This window comes from Rattus rattus, chromosome 4 (assembly GCF_011064425.1).
Source record: "Rattus rattus isolate New Zealand chromosome 4, Rrattus_CSIRO_v1, whole genome shotgun sequence".
In the NCBI taxonomy this organism is placed as follows: Eukaryota; Metazoa; Chordata; class Mammalia; order Rodentia; family Muridae; genus Rattus; species Rattus rattus.
This window is the reverse complement of record NC_046157.1, coordinates 18204289-18227942: the sequence shown is the minus strand read 5'-3', so window position 1 is coordinate 18227942 and position 23654 is coordinate 18204289. Positions and strand designations below refer to the sequence as shown.

The 23654-nt window shown below is 41.8% G+C and overlaps 1 protein-coding gene across 5 annotated transcripts in view; it reads right to left on the bottom strand.

Moving 5' to 3' along the window:
- Znf148 (zinc finger protein 148) overlaps positions 1-23654 on the bottom strand; it is a 111905-nt gene that overhangs the window by 69532 nt on the left and 18719 nt on the right. For all 5 annotated transcript variants that reach the window (XM_032900138.1, XM_032900143.1, XM_032900142.1 and 2 more), the window contains exon 2: positions 5477-5558. The gene's annotated coding sequence lies outside the window, so the exon portion shown is untranslated. The remainder of the gene's footprint in view (positions 1-5476; positions 5559-23654) is intronic.

Here is a 23654-nt window from a genome sequence, read left to right as displayed (position 1 = left end):
GGGTCCACACAGTTTACATCGGATTTACAAACAGCTCTGATTGTCGTGTTTACAATGGCACAGAGGTGACAAGGACACTAGTGCCCACTTAAACCACAAACAGTACTGATCCCCCCAGCACTTGGGGAGCAGAGGCAGTGACCTCTGTGAGTCTGAGGACACCTTGTCTACATGGTGAGCTCCAGCCTAGCCAGGGCTACAGTGAGGTCTCTTACAATAGAGGATAAACTTCTAAAACTTGTACAGGCATCTGAAAAGTCAAAGTCAAACCTGCCTGTGCTCAGTATTCTACTCCTAAATTTTCCTGAGTATTTATGCTTATGTTTTTGTTAACAAGACATGTACAAAATAAAATGTGATTTCTTTTTGAACAGGACTGTTATCACACATATGAACAATATGAAAAATAAAACCAGCATGGGAGAAATGGGGAGGAATGATGATCTAGACTTGCAATAGTATACGTGTATAATATATATCATGCACAATAGCCATTTCAACAGTCACAAGATACTTAAAAGGGCTGGGGAGATGGCTCAGTGGTTAAGAGCACTGACTGCTCTTCCAGAGGTCCTGAGTTCAAATCCCAGCAACCATATGGTGGCTCACAACCATCTGTAATGAGATCTGATGCCTTCTTCTGGTATGTCTGAAAACAGCTACAGTGTACTCATATATAACACATAATCTTTAAAAAAAAAAAACCAAGATACTTAAAAATAGCGGATAATGTAAGTCGCACTACTGAGTCAATAATAGGGCACTTGCATAATATGCACAAGGCCTAGGTTCACTCCTCAATACGGCCCTCAAAATGATAACACAAGCCACTATAGGGGCTCACATCTTTAACTCTGGCACTTAGGAGACAGAAGCAGGAAGATCTCTGTGAGTTCAAGGCCAGCATTGCTTACTAGGACAACATGGGCTACACAGACAGACCCTGTCTCAAAAAAAACAATATAGAAAGGTGGGGAGGCATATATATTCATCAAAATCGGGCAATATAGAGTGATTCTTTCTCATGGAGTAGTTTAAACAAAGATTTCAAAACATTTATTATGTTATGAACTCAACTTATATTTCACATTTAACTATAAAAACAATCATCTAGCAAGTAAAATTCTCAATAAAGCAAAGAAATTATTTCAAAGAACCTATAGAAATTTGGAAATAGAAGAATGTGATTATTGAAATAAAAAAAAGGTATGCCAAGTATTCAAAACCAAATTTACAACTGCAAAACACAATCAGTAGCCTTAATTATTAATCTGTAGAAATTACCCGATTAGAGTTGACAAGATTGCGCAGTGGGTAGGAGTTCTTGCTACCAAGCATGGTGACCTGTATGTACAGAAGAGAAAGCCAACTCCTACAAACTGACATCTGTCTTCCACATATGCACAAGCGAGGATAAATAAACACGACCTTACTCAATTACCCAATTAAAGAGAGAGAAATAAAGAGCTCCAGAGATATATGAGCAAACATTCTGCTTACCAATATTTCTTAATATAAGAATGAAAGAGAAAAAGAAGTAAAATTTAATAAAACAGAAACCAAATATTCCTTATACTTGACTATTTTTTTTAAAAAATAAGCTTACAAATCCAGAAAATTCAATCAATTCCCACTGGGACACATATGAAAAGTGGTACTCCTGGGTCAAAATAAAACTGCTGAAAACAGGGGTTGGGGATTTAGCTTAGTGGTAGAGCACTTGCCTAGGAAGAGCAAGGCCCTGGGTTGGGTCCCCAGCTCGAAAAAAAAAGAACAAAAAAAAAAAAAAAAAAAACTGCTGAAAACAAACATGGGGAGAAGAGCGCTGGGCAGCAGGAAGGGAAAGGCAGTGAGTGAGGACACCACTGTGCTGGTCTAAGGGGGAATGGTCTAAGGGAGCTGTGGCTTTGTTGGAGGAGACACCCAAGGCAGGCTTTGAGTCAGCTGCTCCTGCCTTCACCGTGGGTTCTCACCCTCTGAAGCCGTGGGCCCAGTGAAATGCTTTCTTCCATCAGCTGCTGTAGTCAGGATGCTTCATCACAGCAACCAAAAGGTTACTAATGCAAACATGAAAAGAATGGCCAGTTTCTAACCAGTGACAACAGTGAGAAGATGGTGGGATCGTAGACTCACAGAGGGGAGGAGAAAGAAAGAAAGGACAATAAAAAGAAGATACTGTCTCTAAATGTACATTCTCTGGCAGAAACCAAACTAAGCTTTAACCATATTTAGTAGACCACCAAACTAAGGCACTAAGACACTAAACTAATAAGGCAGCCTCGGTAAAATTAAAGGGACACAACTCCTACAAAATATGTTCTCCAACCATAATAAATTCAAACTAGATAATAAATGTTCTATCCTTTCTATAACTATAACTTGAATGGCTTAAAACTCTGACTTATGAGCTAGGCATGGCAGCACACTTTCATCCCAGCACTCCGGAAGCAGAGGCAAGCAGAGCTCTGTAAGTTCGAGGTCAGCCTATTCAACACAGTGAGTTGCAGGCCAGCCAGGGCTTTACGAACGAAAATAAAATCCGCTATCTTTCTATAACCAACAGATGCAGAGAGCTAGCGTTACATCTTCCAGATAAGCAACTGTTTACCAGGCTGCTTGTTCCCTTTTGTTTGTTTCTTAAGAGATGAGCCTTATTTCCCATGGCTCTCAGTTAAGCCTGGCTGACCTGAGTGCTTTGGAGAGATCAGTCAATGAGACGAAATCCCTCCCTGCCCTGACTCCTCTAGCCTCCCTCGGCTTTACTTTGACTGGGGGCCACAGCAGTAGCTATGTCAAGAGCCACAAATGCAGACGAATCAGTCAATGAGGTCTTGTATGTTATTATTTTCTTTTCTACATTTTTTAGACAACTTATCATTTACTAAATGTTCTCCCTTTTTTGAGATATGGTCTCACGTAGCCCAGCGTGACTCAAATTTATGATGTGCCCAAGCCTTGAACTCCTGCTCCTGCCTCTACCTGCCAAGTGCTGGGATTACAGGTGCACACCATGATGTGTGGCCACTTGCTACATTTTCTGTGACCTACTATTGACTTTTAATACCACACTTCACTACATCTACAGCTATAGTATTATGCATACTATTCTACATCACCAAGAGCGAAAAAGAATGTCAAACTAGGACAAATAAGCAATGTAGGTCATTCACAGAAGTGATGGTATAGTCACACACTCAAGGGTGATAACCTTCTCAAGAGCATGCAGAATCTCCACTCCACATTTACCACAGCCAAGAAGGATTAGAAGTATCCAACAATTTAGAAAAAAATTAACTTCTGTAGACCTGAAACAAAATCAAAAGCCAGGAAAAAAAAGCAAATACTAAGTAAAAATAATTTTCTTAACATAACAACAAGGATCCTATCCCTAATATGTAAATACACAAAAAAAATTATAAAAGGATCCAAAAAAAAAAACCAAAAAACAAAAAACACCTGACATGGGTAAATAAATCGCTTGCTGGTGTTGTCGAAGAGATACACAGGTGCTCACTCTGGTAACTGCTGGTGCTGGGCATACTTTGGAGAGGGGCACACTCATCCAAACTGCCAATCATAATGACATTTAATGACATTTGACATTCTGGCAATATATTTGGCAATCTGACAAATAATCCGACAATAAAAAGACACTATTTTTAAAATACAACCTACATAAAACCGACTTAAAAAAGTAAATAGCCCACTATGGTAACACATGTTTGCAGCCAGCTCACAGAGGAGCGCCATAAAAAGGAATATGAAACCAGCATCAAGTACGCAGAGCCCTTGTCTCAGACAGAAGTAATTAAGTCCTTGTGTATCATCCAGAGATGTCTGGGAGAAGATATAATATTAGTAAAAGAATGGGAGAGATCATTTTTCTGTGTTTCTTTGTTTGTTTGTTTTTAACATTGTGATATTCTCTACTGCTTACAATGAAATCTACGTGAAGGAGGTTACAAGTAGCATATACATTTGCCAAAAGACATAGACATTAAAACCTTAAAATATGGCCATTAAAACTAGCAATGTTTCAATCTTCAAGTTCTAAAAGAATTCTCAAAACAAATTTAAAAATACAACTTTATAATACTTTATAAAAAAAATTTATAATACAACTTTACAATTTTTATAACTGACATAAGAATACATGTACAATGCAACCACAAAACCTCTGACCTACAATTTGCACTGTCTATAATCCTGGGCTGGGGTTGGGGATTTAGCTCAGTGGTAGAGCGCTTGCCTAGGAAGCGCAAGGCCCTGGGTTCGGTCCCCAGCTCGAAAAAAAAAAAAGAACCAAAAAAAAAAAAAAAAAAAAAAAGATATCCTGGGCTAAAGGCGGCACAGAAATTATGGGAGTGGCCAACTATTGCCTAGTACAGCTTGAGGGAGACCACCTGATACTACCTAGAGAGAGCCAGGAACTAGAGGCTGGATAACCCAGAGGCCCAGGACAGAACCAAACAGAACCATCAATTTAAAAAACAAGTCAAGGAACTCATCCCTAATGAGCCTAACTAGCATCATTGTCATCAGGGAGGCTTCACCCAGCAACTGATGGAAACAGATGCAGAGGCCCACAGCCAAACAGTAGGGGAGGCTGCGGAAGGGAGTGGGAGGAGATTGCAGAAATCAAAGGGGTCAAGGACACCAAAAAAAACCAAACTCTACGAACCTAGGCTCACAGGTGCTCACAGACTGAACCAACAATCAGGAGCCTACACGGTCTGACCTAGGTCTTCTGCACATGTCATGGCTGTACAGCTTGGTCTTCTCGTGGGACTCCTGACAGTGGGAGCAGAGGCTGTCTCTGATTCTTCTGATTGCTTCTGAGACTCTTTTCCTCAAACTGGGTTCTATCATCCAACCTTAAAACGAGACGTACCTAGTCTTACTACAACTTAATATGCCATGTTTGCTTCATATGCATGGGAAGCCTACCCTTTTCTGAGGAGAAACTGAAGAGGAGTGGATTGGGGGGGTCGGGGGTGGGGGGAGGTTGGTAGTGTGGAGGCCAGCCTGGTCTACAGAGCCAGTTCCAGGACAGCCAGTGTTACAAAGAGAAACCTTGTTTCAAAAAACAAAATAAGTAAATAAATGAGTGAATGAATGAATGAATGTTACTACAGATATATAAATATTCTATAACTGTTAATTATTTTGTTTTCTTCCACGTTGTCTGATAAAGGCACAAGTTTAACACAAACACCAAGACAGGTTGCCAAGAAAGAAAGAAAAGGGTCAACTGTCCTCCTAACATAAAAGAACTGGGGGAATCAAAAAAGAGATCTGGTTAAATGAAAAGGCAATGGTCTTCAACTCCCAGCTCCATAGCATAATTCTCTTCAGTGCATTGATGCAAAGCACTACAAAGCACTACTCTCCAGGAAATGAGGTGCACCTCTGTAAGCAAGCATGAGGCGAACGGTGCTGTCAGACACTAAAGCCTGGATAAAGCAGTCCGAGTTACCTCTATAAAGTGTGTCAGGCATGAGCCCATCCCGCCAGATCACTTGGCTAAATTTCCAAGCCACTGATTCTTCTCTTCTATCCTGCAAAAGTATGAAAATACAAGTTAGTAACTCAAAAGAACTGAATTAAACACATTCTTACAGCTAGGCAAAATAGTTCTAACTAAATGTGAAAAATCTAACAAAATTTTTCATGAGTAGATACTACTGGATTAAACATAATTCACGACTATCCATTCAACCACAATGGCCTATCAACGCTAGCTGTTTATCAAAGATAGAAAGTTATAGTGTTTCAAACTTCTAGTTAAGGATTAAGGTGTCCTGACAGGACAATTCTGAATTATTTTAAGCACAAATGTGTTGCTAGAAACAAGTTGTGGACTCCTGGGACACTTACACAAGAAATGAAAACACAAAAACGAGCACATCCGTGGTGTGTTGGTCACTCGCATGATACTACTTACACCTTAATAAACCCCAGGACAACAGCGCCGCTTGCTGAAACGACTACATGTGCTAACGATGTGATTGGGGCTGGAAAGGGGGCTTGGTGGGAAGAGCAACTGTTGCTCTTGCAGAGAACCCCAAGTTCACCACTTGTCAGCACTCATATGGGGAAGCTTCTAACGAAAGCTCCAAGGGATCCAACACCCTCTTCTGAACTCTACAGGCACCTGCACACACAGCCCGCTACACACACACACACACACACACACACACACACACACACACACACACACACACTTTAAATAAAAATGTTGGCTCATACCTTAAATCCCAGCATTCAAGAGGTTGAGCCAGGAAGATGACCATCAAGGCCAACCTGGGCTACATAGTAAAATAAATCTAGGCTAGCCAGAGCTACACAGAAGCTCCTCTCTTGGGGAGAGGAGCGGGAGCACAGTTAGTTGTGAATGTACCTAACATCCATAGGGCCCTGGGTGCCAATACTCAGAACTGTAACAGCACAGGACGGTGATGCATGCCTACAGCTCCAAAGTGAGGAGGAGGCAGAGAGCAGAATTCAAGATCATCCTTGAGTGCATTACGAGTTCAAGGCTATCCTAAGCTACATGACTGTAAAGCAAAACAGATTTAATAATGTCAAAATAATGTATGGATGATTTTTAATTTATATGTAGTAATCAACCTCTTAGCAAAAATTAAGAAAATTAACATTCTGTTTGCACTGTAATGATCCAGGACACAGATCCACTTTCTTCATGTTAACTGGGATGTTTTTCCAGGTATATGAAACAAATGCTATGAAAACTAAAGCTGAATTCTCAGACAAAGAATAGGCCAAACTTTATATAGAAAAAAACGTATGTGGCATTTCATGTGTCAGCCTTAACTGAGGTGCATGTGACACGTGTGTGCACATGTACAACCTGCATGTCAGCGCCCATAGTTGATGTCAGTGCCTGTCTCAAGCACTCTCCTCTTTATTGAGGCAGGATCTCCAAACTGAACCTAGAGCTGGACAATTTGAATAGTCTAGCTGGCTGGTTTGCCCCATAGATTCCCTGTCTGTCCCCAGGTCCTGGGATTTCAGGCAGCAACTATGCCTGAACTCAAGTCCCCAACTACTTCACTTACCGAGCCGTCGTACCGCCTCCCTAACGCATTTTTAAAGCTTGGTACAAATCCTGTCAATCAATAAAACCTGCCAGTGTAATAGCTAGGAAATAAGCAAGCAATTAAAAATTCTGTTGATAATAGTTTTATCATGGGGTTCCAAAGAGTAACCTTTCTGATAATTTATCATTTTATAGCAGGTGAGTAGTTCCAGTTAAAATCATTTTCTCAATGTACTTTAAAGTAATCCATTTCACAGGACAATTTCACAGGACAATGATGTAGCTGAATGGTAGAGCACTTGCCTAGCATGCTAAGCACCCCAAGCAACTCTCCCTAGGAAAATACAACACACACACACACACACACACACACACACACACACACACACACACACACACACACACACTCTTACCCGTACTCATCCCAGACAGAGATTCCAAGACAAGCAAAGAACCCTAACCCTAACCCTAACCCTAACTCTCCCTAGGAAAATACAACACACACACACACACACACACACACACACACACACACACACACTCTTACCCGTACTCATCCCAGACAGAGATTCCAAGACAAGCAAAGCCCACTCCAGCATGGATGACACTCCAGGAAATCCCTGAAACTGACAAGACTCCCTAGGCCCCTCCCTGGCAGAATAAGCAGTAAAAGCTGAAAAGCTTCTCAGGTAATCCAAGATACAGAAGACTCTGAGACCAGACCACCTGCCTGTAATGGTCAGAAACAGCCAACTGCCTGAAAAGGTTTACACCAGCTGGGGCACCTGACAGGACACTCTTGGTCTGCCTGCAGGCTGTACATGAGCTCCAGGTTCCCATCTGTGAGTTGTCACCATGCTAGGGCGGGCTTTGGTGATGTAGCTGTCTTTGAGACACCTCTGCTCCTGTAAGTAACCCCAGCAGAGCTCACTGGCTCCCAAGTTGATCTGGTGGTGTCTGTACTTGGCTATGGAGTAGGATTCCTAACTGGAATGAGTAGATCCATGTGTTGCATCCCCCAAAAAACTTTTGTCACAAAACAGCTCTGTCCCCAGCATAACAACAAAAGTTTCTAGTACGCAATTCATTGCCTGCCCCAAAGTCAAGCACGCAAAAGAGCCAGTATGTGTTTCTTATTACTGTCAACAGTCCTACTATGTCACCCAGGCTGATCCCAAATACCTGAACATAAGCAAGCATCCCACTTCTACCTCCACACCCGGAACTATAGACATATGTTACTGTGCCACACTCAAAGTTATTTTTAAATATCTATTTCTACAGTAACAGAAGAATAGACGCCACGAGTCAAAGCTGCACAGAGTGTGCACCACTCTGCTCGCCATTCCTCCCTACCTATCAGAGCTCCACTCTCTAGTCCTACAGCCATTGCTGTTTGAGTTTACACAGCTGCTACCATAGCCACAGGACTAGAGCCGCACGAGTAGACAGAAGAACTTCGAGACTAGGTGCCCAAGATAAAACTGTCCAAGTCATCTGGGACTCCAGTTCAGGGGATCTGATCCCTTCTGAGCTCCAGGACACCAGACACACGCCTGGTGACACGTATCAGACAGGCAAAGCACTGGTGAGCAAGAAAAGAAATTTTAAAAATATACCGACACACAGTTCTATCTGAGCCCTTTTAAAAGCTGATTTGCTAAACCTCTTCCACAATCAAGGCATTAGTATAACTACAAAGTATGTTAACTGCTAGTGCCTAGAAAAATGGTTCTGAAATCTTAACGTTCCATAAACATTTTCACAAAAAGGATACTTTCTTACATAAGTTTTACTGAACATACCAAATAAAGGTTGTCACATCTCAAAGAATGTAACTAGCTTTGTTAAAAGAGAAAAATAATGAAGCAAGAAAAAACATGCTTCGCATAACACAAAATAGCCTGAAATACTAAATATTTTTGCAATATCTTTCCATCACAAATTATTATTGAAATTATTGTGGGAAAAAGATGTGTGGAAAAAGGAGGGAGGGAGGGAAGGAGTAAGTAGGATTGCCCTTTGTGAGAGACGGGACAAACATTAGGCAGGCAAGGCAGATACAGACTAGAGATAAGAGAGAGACCACAGCTACAGATGAAGACACAGGGAGAGAAGAGAGAGTTCAAATCTGGGCTTCCTCTCAGTCAGACCAATCCAAAGGGAAGCACTTTGCTTTCTTTCCCTACTGTGACAGACATCTACACACCAGTGCCCCAGAAGCTATCTTTTTAATGCATTTAACTGACAAAGTTCTCTTTCAGCCAAATTTTAGAAAGTGCATGAACTTAGCAGGAGACTGGAAGTTTAAGATTCGGGGATTTTTGTTTGTTTGTTTGCTTGCTTTGTTTGGGGGGGGGCATTTTTGTTTGTTTTGTTTTTATGCCAGAACCTTCTTTTTTGGCTCTAGGAAAATTAGATTAACTTCTACAGCTACAAGTAATTACACAGTATTTCAGTTCATTGTCTACAGTGCATCCCTTCAGTCTACCAAATTATGTTTCAATCAAGAAATCAGCTATCACAAACAAAACAGAGTAGCTGTGTTGGTTCACACCCACACCCCAGAGGACAGGAATGCCACGTATGCCACGTGAGTGCGTCCCTACAATCACAACACTGGGAAACAAGAGGATCCTGAGGCTTCTTGGTCAGTCAGTGATCCACGGGTCCTAACGAGAGGCCCTATCTCAAAAAATAAAGTGAAAGGGCTGGAGATACGGGTTACCAGCTTTGATTCCCAGTAGCCACAATGGGCAGCTACAACTACCTACTGTTTAACTCCAGGCCCAGGGGCCTCCATAGGCATCCGTGTACACATACACACACAAATAAAATAAGCCATTTTTTAAAAGTTTAAAGGAAAGACAAAGCTGGAGGTCCACCATGAGACCTGATGTCAAGTCTGATGACTGAGTTTGATCCCTAGGACCCATGTGGCGGAAGGAGAAAAACAACGCCCACAGGTTGCCCTCTGACCTCCACATGTGTGCCATGTCATGCTTCTGTGTGTACACACACATAAAATAAGTATGTGCCTTTTTTTTAAGATTCAAAAATAAGAAGGAGGGGTTGAGGATTTAGCTCAGTGGTAGAGTGCTTGCCTAGCAAGCGCAAGGCCCTGGGTTCGGTCCCCAGCTCCGAAAAAAAACAAATACAAAAACAAAACAAAACAAAAATAAGAAGGAAAGCAATAAAAGACAGTTGATGCAAATCCCTGGCATCTACATGTGTACCACACACATCCAAACATGTCGATTCTTCATAAACAAAAACTAGGTAATAATAAAAATCCTTCTGAAGCAAGGGACAGTGGTACATACAGACCTATCATCTCAGCACTTGGGAAGCTGATGTAGGAGAATCCCTACATCACGTAGTAAAACTATCCTTCAGAGATAGAAAAATAAATTGCTCTCAAAAGATAAACTGAAATCGCACTTTGCTAGCAGACCTACTCATCATGATTGACTGAAGAAGGAGGACAGAGAAATGGTTCAGTAGTTAAAAGCAGTGCTATTCTTACAGGACAGGCGTTAAATCCAATAAGGTCCCAGCGCCTACATGGTATCTTACACCATCCCTAACTTGACTTCTAGGGAACTTTTTAACCTCTCCTGACCTTGGCTGACACCAGGAACACATGTGGTACACAGGCATGCATGAAAGCAAAATACTCATACACATAATTCTTCAAAAATAAACCTTTTTAAAAAGATTAACTGAGGGACTGGAGAGATGGCTCAGTGGTTAGAGCACTGACTGCTCTTCCAGAGGTCCTGTGTTCAATTCCCAGCAACCACATGGTGGCTCACAACCATCTGTAATGGGATCTGATGCCCTCTTCTGGTGTGTCTGAAGACAGCGACAGTGTATTTGTATATAATTAATTAATTAATTAATTAATATTTTTTAAAAAAAGATTAGTTGAAGTAAATTTTCCAAACACGGGGGAGAAGCTGAAGCTTGAAGCATAGGAAAGAGACAAAGAAAGGAGAAGGAAAACCGTGCGGTGGGGTGGGGGGAGGAGAAGGGAAGGAGGGAAGAGAGGGAGGGGGAAAGAGAGAGAGAGATAAGAGACTACCTTCCCTGCCTTAGGTTTATACAGTGATTTCAAACAATGAATAAGACTAAGACTGAAGAACGTGAAAAAACTAGTGAGGTTTAGATGCCTTAGCTGTGGGATAGGAGTAAGACGGCTTCCCGGCAGATGTGCATATGGTGATGAGGACAGTCTCTAGGAACACTGTACAAAAGATGGACTCCAGAACTGTATAGATAATGATGGAAACCCACGAAACGTTCAAGTAATCCACAAAGAGACAAGAAACTAGAAGCCAGGTGTGGTGGCCCGTGTCTATAATTCCTTAACTGAGGAAGCAGCTGCAGGAGGGTCTCAAATTCAAGGTGAACCTGGCCTAAGGAGCCAGGTGCTATCTACAGAAGAGGGACTGGGCGAAGTGACTATGTGAGGCCTGTTTCACAAACTAAGGCGACACACAAAGGAGTGAACTACGGAGGAAATGAAGTGGTGGGTGTTAACACACCAAGAACTACTTGAGACATACAGATGAACTAAGATATGCTCTTTGTTTCTAATGGCTAGATTCTACAGTGTTTTCACAAACCTCAAACCCAGGGGCCGACCGATAAAGGTCTGGGTGTGAATAAAGCCTGCAGCCTAAGTTCACAACGCTCAATCCAACAGGGAAGAAGAGCCAGACCCTCCCTCAAAGACAGCCTCTGAGCCCACACATCTTATGAGGCATACCCATCCACGCATGCATACCTGCGCACACACACGCACACACACACACGCACACACACACACACACACACACACACGCGTGCACACACACGCACATGAGTAAACTCTGATCATCAGGAGTGGAGGCAAACTCCATCAGCAACTGGGCCATCCCACCAGCCCCTATATGTTTTGTTTTTTTAAACAGGAGTAGCTACATTTATAACATAGTCAACAAAGATATAACCAATGCTCCAGTAAACAATAGCAAAATACACATTTTTTTCTTCAAGCATATATGAAACATTAACCTAAGCACACCCCGCACAGGGTCACAAAGTGAACCTTAAAAGTTTACTGAAAACGAAGGAGTTTACTCCCTGACTATACTCAACTAAGACTGGAAACAATAGAAAAAGAAACTTGAAAAAGAAATAAAACACATTTCTGAAAAGTTTGTAGGTTTCTCACATACACACACACCACACGCAGGTGGACACACAAAATTCATGAGTCAAATAAGTCTCAAAGAAAAAATTTAAGTATAAAAGAACAATGAAAATAAAAACAGAAGGCATCAAAATATGTGGGAAGCAACTAAAATTAATTTAAAAGTGATAGAGCCCACCAGTCAGACAACCTAAGCTTAACCCCAGACGCACGTGACTGAAAAGAAGCAACTCCCACAATATCCCACCTCTGCATATCATCATGCTGCATGCATGTGTGCATGCACGCAGACATGCAATAAACAAATGTAACAAACTTTGTTTTAAATAGATAGCACTAAATGCTCACAACCATCTGTAATGCCCTCTTCTGGTGTGTCTGAAGACAGCGACAGTGTACTCACATACATGAAATAAATAAATCTTAAAAAAAAAAAAATGTATGTGCCATCACACCTATATTTAAAAAAAAAAAAAAACAAACATTTCAAACCAACGTTATTTATTTACCACAAAAAAATTCTTTTTTAAAAAGGAAGCTGACTCAGGACAAGGATAAGAACCTACGTTTGGATCCCCAGAGCCCATAAAAAGCCAGACACTGTGGCATGTGTGTATAATCCTACACTTAGGAAATGAGGACGGGAGGATCCCTGAACTTCACAGAGTGGCCAACCTAGCCAAATCAGTGAGCAGCAGACCCACTGAGGAACCTTGTCTCATAGTTAAGAGCACCAACTGCTCATGCAGAAGACCCGACCTTGGTTCCCTGCACCCAAACCAGATGGCTCACAGCCACCTAAGTCTCCCAACTCTAGAGACCAGAGGCCTGTGCCTACATTCACATGTATATACCCACACACACATAGTTAAAAATAAACCTTAGAGAGATGGAGACAGCTCAGTCATTAAAATACTTGGTGCTCTCGCACAGTGCTCAGGTTCACGCACACGCATAGTAGCCCACAATCATCCATGATTATAGTTCTAGGGTATTTAAGACCAACTTTTGCAGATATTAGGTACACCCACATGGAACTCATATGTAGCCAAAACACTTACTCAAAGATAATAAATCTAAATAAATAAATAAACCTTAGGGCTGGAGAGATGGCTCAGACAATAAGAGTATAAGTTGCTCTTTCAGAGGACCATGCACTTACACAGAAACCAGGAGCCATCTGTAACTCCACTTTCAGAGAGATCGGATGACTTCTTTCGGCCCCCCGTCAAGCAAGCAGTGCGCAAACTAAGATGCAGGCAAACACCCATGTACATAAAATAATTCCAAAGATCTTAAGAGACTTAACAGTAAATGAATGGATGTATAAATAAATGAATGAGTGAATGAATGACATGATGGACCAGTGAGGTGGCTAGGCTGGTAAAGGTGTTTGTCGATGGATGGATGGATGGATGGATGGATGGATGGATGGATGGATGGATGGATGGAGTGATGGACCAGTGCTTGCCACAAGTGAGGCCTAAGCACCTGAGTGCAATCTCTGAGACCCACATGACCAAAGCTGAGGACTGACTCCTCAAAGTTCTTAATCTGTACAATTACCTGTGTAATGTTGAATGTGAGTGATACACACATACATATATAAATATACAAATAAATAACAATTTGGAGAGTTGGCTCAGCAGTTTAAGAGCACACACTGCTCTTGCAGAGTACTCAAATTCAGTTCTTAGCACCCACCTTAGGAGGCTCACAACTGCAGGTGCCTAGGCCTTCATACTCTCACACAGACACACATGCATATACTAATTTAAAGTAACAAAATATATCTTGGGAAGGGGGCTGGAGCGATGGCCCAGCGGTTAAGAGCATTGGTTGTTTTCCAGAGTTCAATTCCCAGCAACCACATGTGGCTTACAACAATCTATAAAATGAGTTCTGATGCTCTCTTCTGGTATGCAGCAATGTATACAGATAAAGTACTCATATACATAAAACAAATATTAAAACATAATAAAGATTTTAAAATAAGATAGAAAACAAATGAAGAAGAGGCCCAATGGTGACCTCTAGTACTGTACATGCATGCACACATACACACATGTGCACTCACACTCACACAAACCATAAAGGTAAAATGAACTTTAAACAAGCAGAGAAGAAATAAATAAAACAGAAAAGAGAAAATTTAAATAAAACTTTATAAGCCAGACCGAGCCATAGAGTACCCATCTAGCTTGTACAAAGCCCAATGTTCCACCCTCAGCATCCCACAAACACGATGTGGGAGCACACACCTGCAATTGCAGCAGATGCAGGAAGGTCAGAAGTTTGTCATCCTCAGCCAGTTCAAGGCCTAAAGGCAGTTAAGGCCCAAAGAGTCAAGATTAGACTCAGCTGCTTTCAAACCTACACACACACACACACACACACACACACACACACAGAGGCAGAGAGAGAGAGAGAGAGCGCGCGCGCGAGCGCGAGCGCACAAGCTCACCCTCTATAAAACTAACAGAAAGGGAGCTCACAAACAATATCAAGAATAAAATGACATTATCAATGCAGACCCTGAATTTAAAAGACAAAGGAATATTTATTGCAAACAATTTTATGCTCTCAAATTTGACCCCAGGTTCTAAGAACGCTACCAAAACTCAATCAAGAAGAAAGTGATGATATATATAGTTCTACAACCATTAAAGAAAACTGGGCTCTTGAAAAGCCTCTCCTCAAAAAATTTCCAAACTAAAATGGATTCACTAGTTATTTCTACCTAACAGTTAATTAAGAATTGAAACCAAATGTTCACTTATTTTTCCTAAAACAGAGAGGGAAAGACTCAGTAAGTTTGAGGCCAGTCTGCCTACACAGAGTTCCAGGAGGGCCAGGGCTGCATTGAGAGGCAGTTAAGGCCCAAAGAGTCAAGATTAGACTCAGCTGCTTTTATCCAAATAAATAAACAAACAAACAAGCACAGTTTAGTGCTACTGAAATTGAAACAAGACAAAGACACCACATGAAAAGATAAGTCATATCACTTATGGATATAGAAAAAAACTCTCACCAAAATATTAGAACAGCAAACCCACCAACACATAAAGGGATAATGCACCACAGCCAAACAAATCATCTCAAAAACGTCAGGTTGGTTTAAACTCTGACAATCAGTCTAATGTGCTGGTTGGCTTTGTCAACCTGACACAAACCTCACGTTTCGGAAGAACCTCAGTAGAAAAAATGCCTCCACCCAGACTGCCTGTTGGCACGAGTCTACGGGGCGGTTTTCTCCAGTAACGATTAATGTGCAGGCCCAGTCCACAGGAGAAGGTGTCACCCTGGGTAGGTGAGCCTGGGTGGTTTAATAAAGCAAACTGTGCACGTCATAAAGAGCAAGACTGCAAGCAGCATTTGTCCAAGGCTTCAGCTCCCTCCTCCAGGGGCCTGTTAGACTTCCTGTCCTGACTGTCCTCACCTTGGTGATAAGTGTGACCTGAGAGCTGTAAGTTGAATAAACCCTTTCCTCCCCAAGCTGCTCTTGGTCATGGTGTTTACCACAGCAAAAGAAAACTTAGACATCTGCAACAGCAAGACAGGGAAGAACTTTTAACAAATCACCTGGGGTTGGGGATTTAGCTCAGTGGTAGAGCGCTTGCCTAGGAAGCGCAAAGCCCTGTCTGGGTCCCCAGCTCCAAAAAAAAAAAAAAAAAAAAAGAAAAAAAAAACAAATCACCTAAAAAGACGTGGAAACTTTTTAGGTAAATAAAACCTTTGCATGCACGCACACACACAAGAGAACAGATTGATCAAATTACTGCAATCTAATAAACACCATCTATCAACCTAATAAACACCATGTACCAGAAAGCCAGGGTTAACATCATATGTAACTAATGCTGAAATAGTAAATGCTTCTCCTAAGATCTGAAACAAGACAAACATGTCTGTGCTTGCTACCTCTAGAACCATCGTTATAGAATAATTTAGGATGATTAAGCAAGAGGTAAAAGGCACTAATATTGTAAATTAAAACAGCTCCAGGAGGCATGCTCTAGAAAAGTCTCTAATGTAGCATCAAAAAGTATAAAGTGCCTACTTTTACACATTAACAAACAGGCACTGAAAATTACAAAACCTGACTGAAAGAAATTAAGAAAGATCAAAACAGGTATCTGGGATTTGTGGGTCAGAAACTTTAGTACTGTTAGGATGAATACCTTACAAACTCGCCCAGAGTCAATGCGGCTTGGGGGTAAGGCTCAGTAAGGCGCATGCTCACTGGGGAAGCTCCAGGTGTACTCCAGCATGCCTGTCACTACCGCCACCCTCTTAGAGGCTTAAATAGAAGACCTGAAACCACCAGTCTCTTGGGGGAAAAGGACAAGGAAAGCATCCTGACATATCAATAATTTCTTAGACATGACCCCAAAAGTACATATGCAACAAAAGCAAAAACTAGACAAGTGAAACAACATCCCACTGAAAGGATTCTACTGAACAAAGGGAACAAGCCAGTGAAAAGACATGCAAACCACATCTATAAGGAGAACATCCAAACTACAAAAGAAACTCCCAGATACCTGATTAAAACAAAACAAAACAAAAAAGTAGGCAATGGGGTTGGGGATTTAGCTCAGTGGTAGAGCGCTTGCCTAGCAAGCGCAAGGCCCTGGGTTCGGTCCCCAGCTCCAGAAAAAAAAAAAAAAAAGTAGGCAAGTTAGGGGTGTGGTTTAGTGGCAAAGCAAAAGGATGGCATGCCTAACTAAGGCCCTCCAGCTTAACTCCCAGCACCAACAGTAAGAAAGGACCAAGACCCTGAACAGATACAAAGACAACAGAGATGTGGAAAGAGGACCACAAGATAGCTTAGTCAGCAAAGACCTTGTCTTGTAAGCATGAAGGTCTGAGTTCAAGATCCTGAATCTAGTAAGTATACTGGACACTGTACTGGGAAGGCAAGGCAGAAGGATACTGGTTCTACCCCAGCTGGTGAGCTCCAAGTCAAAAAGATGATGTTTCTGAGGATGACACTGCAGACTGCCCTCTGGCTTACCCATGCACCTACAGACATACAAACATACACACATAAGCATTCAAAAATCAGGAAGGGGCCAGGTAGTGGTACAGTCCTTTAATCACAGCACTCAAGAGGCAGAGGCAAGTGGATCTCTGTGACCAGGCCACCAGCAGGTCTACAAAGCTAATTCCAGGACAGCCGGGAGATACAGGAGAAACCCTATCTTGAAAAAAACAACAAAGGGGGGGGAGGCTGGTGAGATGGCCCAGCATTAGCAGTGTTTGCTGCTCTTCCTTTGGCCCCCAGCACCCATGTTGGGCAACTCACAACTGTCTATAACTCCAGATCCACAGAATTCATCTCCCTTTTCTGGCCCTCATAGGTATATGTGCACATACGGTATATGTATACATGCAAGCATATATAAGCAGAAAATAAAAATAAACCCTTTTTTAAAACCATGGAAACTATAGTTACTAGGGAAACAACTTTAAAAAAATTCACACCCAACTATTATTAACTCGCACCTATTAAAGTGGCCATGATCAAGAGGGTAATGTAAATGTTCAAAGAATACGAAGAAATTGAAAACCCTGTGCCCTAATGAGAATAGAAAATGGTTACAGTCACTGAGGAAAGCATATAGAGGCTCTCCAAAGACAACAGCCCTCCTTAGGTAGGGTTTACTCATTCAAAAGAACTGAAGTCAGATCTCAAATAGATATTTACAACATTCTTCACAAGAGCCAAAATGTGGAAACAAACAAAATGAACACCAACAAATAATGGATAAGGAAAATATTTATGATATGGGCCAGTTCTCAAAGTGAAACAGAAGGTAAAGGCAGCAGCCAGCAAGCCTGACAGCCTGAGCTCCAACCTTGGAGTCCATGAAGCAGAAGAGTCATTCCTAAATAAAGCGTTGTAAAGACATACAACGAAACATTCAACACTTTAAAAGGGAGATTTAAGACGGATAAACTATTGAGAACAAAATGCTAAGTAAAATAAGCCAGCCACAGATGGTCAGATAATGAATGATTCCACCATGAGGGATCTAAAGCAACCCCAGAAGAAAGGTCGTGCACACACAGGCTGCCAGAGGACAAGGAGAGAAAAACAAGGAGTTATGCTGCATGGGTCTAAAGTTTTAGTGCTCAAAAGTGAATCCTGGACCCTGCTTTACGGCACTGCTTCTAGTTAATTTCATACTCTAAATATAATTTTGAGAGCATACATCTTATACTATGGTTCTTTTTAAGTTAAAATCTTAAGTGCTGCACTTCAAAGATACCATCAAAAAAGTGAAGACAACCCTTACGGTGCAGTAAGTACAAACCGTGGCAAGAGACCCAGAACATACAGACCCTAAACTCCAGTCACCAAAAAGTATAGGAGGGATTTCTCCAAATTCTGCAACAGACACTAGCTGGGCATCTGTGCCGGTTGGTTTTTGTCAACTTGACACAAACCTAAACATATCTAGGAGAAGGGAATCTTAATTGAGAAAATGCCTCCATAAGACTGACCTGCGGACAAGTCTGTGGGGTACTGTCTTGATTGATGACTGGAGTGGAGGGGCCCCTCTTGGCGGCTGGTCCAAGACTGTAAGAAAGCAGGCCTAGCAAGCTGTGGGGAACAAGCCAGTACCCAGTACGCAGCGTCCCTCCAAAGTCTCTGCTTCAGTTCCTGACTGAGTTCCTGCCCTGACTGCCCTGCTGACAGAGTGTAAGGAGAATCCTTTCTTCCCCAAGTTGTCTTGGTGTTTCATCACAGCAAGAGAAACTCTAAGAAACTGACCTTTAAATCAACTCAGATCTGGAGATAAGCTGCTCTGCCTTGAATGTCATCTATGTAACCCCAGGCTGGTTGTCTTAAAACTTGTGACTAGCCTGCTTTAAATCAGGGTTCCCATGAACCCCACCCTGGTCCAATTAATTTGCTGGAGCTTTTCACAAACCTCAGAAAAACACAACCTTTGACATACTACAAAAACCATTCAAAAGACAGAGATTAACCATCAGAGGAGACACATATGCAGCACAGGGCACAGGAAGAATGGCCTTGCCTCCTCGCTCTCTCCAGCACAGTATGCCTCAGGGCCCTCCTCCACAAGTTGAGCTATCCAGTAGTTCCCCAAACTCCATTCTCTGGGGTTCAAAACAAGGTCTCACTAGGTAAGGATAAATTATACCACTGTTCAAGGACAAATCTTTTCAACTTTTGTTCTTCCCCCTCCTTGGAACCCCCAAATCATACCTAGATTTTTCCTGTGACCAGTCCCCACCCTGAAGATAGCTCAGAGGTTACAACCTCCCTACACTCAATAAATACAAAAGAAACTCATTAGAGATTCCAGGAATTTTAGGAGTTACTTGCCAGGAAATGGATAAAGACCAAACACACATCTTACAATACCACATCGTTAAACTTCTCGGCCCACGAAGAATGCTATAATCAAAAAGGCTGTCACCAGAATGGAAAGTGGTACATCCCTGTCACCGCAGCACTTGGGAAGTTGGAGTACGCAGATTTAAAGTGAATTCAATCTGGACTCTACAGCAAGGTGCAAGGGATGCGTGATGGGGGTGTAGTCCAGGTGATAACCGGTAAGATATAGGGAAACTGAAGGGTTCCTGCACCACTGATGGAAAAGTGAAATAGGAAAGCGTCTTTGGAGACGTCTGCAGCTTCTTAACTGACTTAGCACTGCGGAGGTGCTGTGTCAGCAAGTCTACTCTCAGACATGCTCACAGAGAACTGAGCGCAGGCTTACACCAGGACACGGGTTAAAGAGGTAGCTCAGCTGCAGACAACCTACAGAGTCTCCATTTAAGGGGGGGAGGGGTGTCTTCAGCATCGTGTGGTGGTTTATGTCTTTAATCCCAGAAAACACAAAGCAGCTGGGTCCCTGAGTTCAAGCCCAGTCTGACAACATAGGTAGGATGGGGAGCATAGCTCAGTAGTCACAGTGCTTACGGAGCTCTGATCCCTAGAACCACTCTAAATGAGTGGTGGCTCGCCTGTAATTTCAGCCTCAAAAACCAGAAATGGAGATATGGTCCCAGAGCAAGCTGGCTAATGAAACTAGTGAGCTCTGGGTTTGACCAAGAGAACTTTCATCAAACATTAAGGTAGAAAAGTAAACAGAAAAATCCTAGATATTAATCCTGAGTCTAAGCCCACAAATGTGCCCACTAACATGAAAATGTGCACATACACAGCATACACAAAAAGAAAGATTTACTCTTTAAAAAAACGAATACATATATTCAAAATAGAATTATTCATAATACCCAAATACAAACAACCCAAGTGCTGATCAGATAGTAGACAAATGTTCATATAGGTTATTACTAACCCATTAAAAAGAAATCAACTCATAACACATGCCACATGATGTAAGAGCGTAATAAATAAACAGGACACAGAAATCTATCCACTTTATGATATCATCAAAATGTTAAAACAGCCAGGCAGTGATGGCACACACCCTTAGTCCTAGCACTGGAAAGGAAGAGGTAGGAAGAGCTCTTAGTTTGAGGCTAGCCTCAGGACAGCCAGGCCTATACAGAGAAATCCTCTCTCAAGAGAGATAGACAGACAGACAGAATACTCAAGGAAGACAAACCACTAGAAGCAGAAAGATTAGCAGCAACTTATAGATACATACATACATAGAATGTTCAAATCAGACAAACTCCTAGAAGCAGATATCCAGGCACTGAGAGGAAGCAGAAATAAGGGCAGTTTCTTTTTAAGGTAGTGAAAATATTCTAAATATTTTATATGCTAACTATTCTAAAACTGATTACAGTGACAACCACATAGCTCTATGACATACTAAAAACCACATCTCTCTGTTTACGGAATATGAATTACATGGTATGTTAGAAATACTTCTGGGGTTGGGGATTTAGCTCAGTGGTAGAGCGCTTGCCTAGCAAGCTCAAGGCCCTGGGTTCGGTCCTCAGCTCCGGGAAAAAAAAAAAAAGAAATATTTCTAATATATTTAAGGAAAACTCACAGGTTCCTAGAGTGTGTTTCAAAATTGACAGATCTAAATAAACAGGAATCGCTAGCCAGTGACAGGCTGGGGCAATGGTGATGCAATCCATTAATCCCAGCACCTGGAGGCAAAGGCAGAGGAATCTACAGATTGTGTTCTTGGACAGCCAGGGCCACATATAAACCCTGTCTTAAAACAAACAAACAAACAAAAGAACCAAAATCAAAATAACGTCTACATAATAAAGTAAATTCCTAAGACTGAACTATAGACTTATTAAATCTCCATGAAGCTCCATGATGCTCCTGGTCACTGACTGAAGGTCTGCATGCTGAAGCAATCTATGCTGAACTGAACTTACTGAATTCCTACCAAGCCTGCAGGAGCACACAGCTATGGCCCAGGTAAGCATGCGGTCCTGAAAGACAGAGGACACACAAATAATGAACAAACTAGAGCTCAAGCGTGAACACACACGCGTGCAACGGATTTGGACAGAGGCAAAAACAGTTCAACTGAGAAAGGATGGTCAAAGAGCTAAGTGTGCTGTGACTACACATCTAGAAGCCAAACAAAACCAACCTCTAAGCCATACAACCATGTCTCAAACTCAAAAGGAATCATGAAATTAAACATGAAACACAGAGCTACAGAACTTACAGATGGTGCCACAGGGAAAACTTGAGGACTGAGGCAAAAGGTTATAGAGCTTGGCACCAGAGGCATGCTACCCTCCATGAATAAAAATACATCAGACAGACCTTATCAAAATTAAAGACTTGGTTAAGATGAAATGTCTAAGATCATTTTCAAAAGCAGTGTACTCTGTTTACGGACTAAAAGAAAGTATTTGTAAAACACATCTAACAGAAGTCTTGAATAGACAGGTGACTCACACCTTTAGTCAGGAGGCAGGTCTCTGAGTTCAAGGTCACCCTGGTCTACAGACTAAGTTCCAGGACAGCCAGGACTACCCAGAGAAACTCTGTCTCCAAAAACAGAAGCAAAACAAACAAAACCCACAACAAAAGTTCTTAAATAAAAACTCTATAAAGTATTCTCAAAACTCAACAGTAAACAAACTGATTCAACAAAAAGTATCAAGCATTTCACCAAAAAAAAAAAAAAAAAAAATCTGAAGAGAATAAAAACATAAAAAGATGATCAAAATCATTGACCACAACAGCAAGTAACTAAACACACTTAGAACCAACCCAGCGATCTCACCACTGAACACCTATTTCAGAAAGAATAAAAGAAAGCTTTTATGGGGTTGGGGATTTAGCTCAGTGGTAGAGCGCTTGCCTAGCAAGCGCAAGGCCCTGGGTTCGATCCCCAGCTCCGGAAAAAAAAAAAAAAAAAAGCTTTTATTTACATAAAATCCTCATATTTCCTGCACAAATTTTCACTAGCCCTTGGTTTACAATGGAAACTCTAAACATACCCCAGGGCTCAGGGAGGCTCAGCAGATAAGGGTCTGTAACCACAAAGACCTGAGTTCAAATCTCCAGCACTCACATAAAAAGCCAGCTGTGTCTGTAAACCCGGCACGGTGAGGGGTGGAGAAAGAACTGCTGGCCGCAATCCTAGCTTCAGCAAGAGACCCTGTCTCATCGAAATGGGACAAAGAGCAACAAGAATGCAGGTCCTCCCTCTAGTCTCAGCACGTACACACACACACACACCACAAACAGCAGCCCTCAACAGGTCAAAGGTCAACAAAACGTCTTTCTTCAACTTCCCACTACATACCATCCTGGAAATGGAAAAGCCATAGAGCTAGGTAGGGAACAGGCTGCTGGGAATCAGGGAGCAACACCTCAGGGTATGGCAAGAGGGGTGGCCTTTGTTGTGACTCAAGCTTTGTGTCTTTACTGTAGTGGCTATATACATTCACTATATACATCTCTACATGAGAAACAGATGGCACAGAATTATGTACACATCAGTGTAATTCTATAAATTGTAAAAAACAAAACAAAACTACAAACTGAGTAGTCTTGGGAAGTGCCATTGTCCGTTTCCTGGGTTTGGTAACTTAGAGAATGTCTGGATGAAGAAAGAACAGCATTCTTTCTGGTTTTGTTTTATTTTTGAGACAGAGTCTCATTCGTAGCTGTGGCTGACCTGGGTATTGCTATATAGACCAGATTGGCCTCAAAGTCACAGATGTCTACTTCTCCTGACTACTGAGATTAAAGGTATGCACCATCACATCCAGTTACACAGCCACTTCCTATGATTTTTCAAAATAAAGGTATCCTAAAAATAGCAAGAGCTGTGGGGCCAGCAGGTTTGGCAAGAGCAATGCACGTGCTGCCAAGCCTAGGGACCTGAAAGTTTGATCCTTGGGACCCACACAATAGAGATAGAGGGCGAGACTGAACTCCTATAAGCTGTCATTTGA